A 1,992-nucleotide genomic window follows, 5' to 3' on the forward strand; every position below is an offset into this window, starting at 1 on the left:
GGGAGAAGTCACTTCGGCTTTTTTTTGCGTGCTCGGCCCAGATTTGGTGTTAATCATTGAGCATTGTTCCTTCTTCGGCCAGAATGGGAATTTTCTTCTTTCCCGTTGATGTTGAAGCGGATTTCTCCAGCCCCTACATTGATGTGTGCTCCAATAGTGCTCAGGAATGGCCGCCCAAGGATGAGCGGCATTTCTTTTGATATTTCCATGTCAAGCACTTTGAAGTCAACCAGAATGAAGTAGTCTCGAACTTTGACTGGAACGTCTTCAGCGATTCCCTCTGGATAGCGGACTGACGAATCCACTAGCAAGAGGTGTATCGGTGTTGGCGTCAGATGTGTGAAGTTGAGCTTGTCGAAGACGACCTTGGGCATCACGCTGACGCTAGCCCTAAGGTCACACAAAGCGTGGCCGAAGTGTTGAGTGCCGATTGAGCAGGTGATCGTTGGGCACCCTGGGTCTTCTTTCTTCTCCGGAGATTGGTTGAGTATAGCTGCGCTACACTCTTCTGTGAGTTTGACGACCTCTGTCGTGGGCAGTGGTCGCTTGATGTTGATGATGTCCTTGATATAAAGGGCGTAAGTTGGCACATGAATCACGTCCAGCAACGGGACATTAACATGTATCTTCTAGATCATCTCAACAAAACAAGTGAATTGCTTGTCCACGGCGGTCTTCCATTTCCGGGTGGGAAACGGGAGGAAGCTTGTATCGACGAATTTATGTGGAGTCTCTTCCTCGGGATCCTCGGGGTCGTCATGTTTTGGAGATTCTTCTTCCTCCTCATGTGGTCTTGCTGCTTTCTCTGCATGGTTAGGATGCGGTGGATCACGAGTGGACTTACCACCCCTCGTGGTCACCGCATTTATCTTTTCTGAAAAAGGAATAGCAGCAGCTATCTGCACAAGTTGTGTTTCTATTATTTTGTTGAAACTTAGCTGATTTTTAATTGCAGAAGAAAGAGTTTCAACTTTTGCATTTATGTTTTCTAAAACTTTATCATTAGCAGCAATCTTTTTATTTAAAGATTCATTTATTTTAGCTTGGCCAAAGACCATATCTCTCAAGGAGGGTTGATTCGAATTGAAATTGTTACCTCCTCTTTGGAATGGTGGGGGTGCTTGGCCCCACCCTTGGCCTCGTTGTGGACGGAACCCGTGGTTATTGTTGTTGTTCATGTACGCCACTTTTCACGGGTCTCGAAGCAGTCATTCCCTGAGTGTCCACCATCACCACAAACCTCGCACGCTGGGTATGAGTTCATGGCTTGGACGGGAATGGGCATTTGTTGCCGGTTGCCTTCATCAAGATTCTTCAGTAGGAGGTCCAGCTTGGCAGTGAGCATATCCGTCTCCTTGACGGTATGCATCCCGCCTTTCGTTCTGGGCTGGGAATGCTCCTCGTTCCAGCCCTGGTTGGCGACCATCTTTTCAATTAAGGCCGTAGCCTTGGCGATCGTTAGGTCTAGATAGGCTCCTCCAGCAGCAGCATCCAAGTGGGCTCGAGATGTGGTCGTTAGCCCATTGTAGAAGCTTTGGAGTACGAGCCACTCGTCCATCCCATGATGAGGACATGCGAGTATGTACTCTTGGAGTCTCTCCCACGCTTCTGGGATGGATTCCATCCCGGTCTGCTGGAAACTTAAAATTCTTCCACGCAGGGCATTTGTTTTGCCCAACGGGAAGAATTTGGCGAGGAACGCCATGGAACACTTGTCCCACGTGCTGACGGCTTCCTTGTTCTGGTAAAACCATTGTTTCACCTTCCCTAGGAGGGAGAAAGGAAACAGACGGAGCCTGATGATGTCAGCCGTGACGCCCTGTATGGTTACGATCTTGCATAACTCCAGAAAGTTCTGGAGGTGGGCGTTGGCATCCTCGTTTGGCTTGAACAGAATAGGCTAGCCTGCACCATGTTTATGAGGCTGGACTTCAGCTCAAAGTTCACGTCCCCAACATCAACATTGGGTCCAGTTGCCACATTGGCAGCTGA

At 48.8% G+C, this 1,992-nt stretch overlaps 1 non-coding gene across 1 annotated transcript; it reads left to right on the forward strand.

Annotated features, from left to right (window-relative positions):
• Positions 1-1,556: 1,556 nt before the first annotated feature.
• LOC120671776 lies at positions 1,557-1,663 on the forward strand. Its single transcript, XR_005673865.1, has one exon. It is a non-coding gene; the product is annotated as a small nucleolar RNA R71 (small nucleolar RNA).
• Positions 1,664-1,992: the final 329 nt, after the last annotated feature.

The sequence above is a fragment of the Panicum virgatum genome, chromosome 4N, assembly GCF_016808335.1.
Source record: "Panicum virgatum strain AP13 chromosome 4N, P.virgatum_v5, whole genome shotgun sequence".
NCBI lineage: Eukaryota > Viridiplantae > Streptophyta > Magnoliopsida > Poales > Poaceae > Panicum > Panicum virgatum.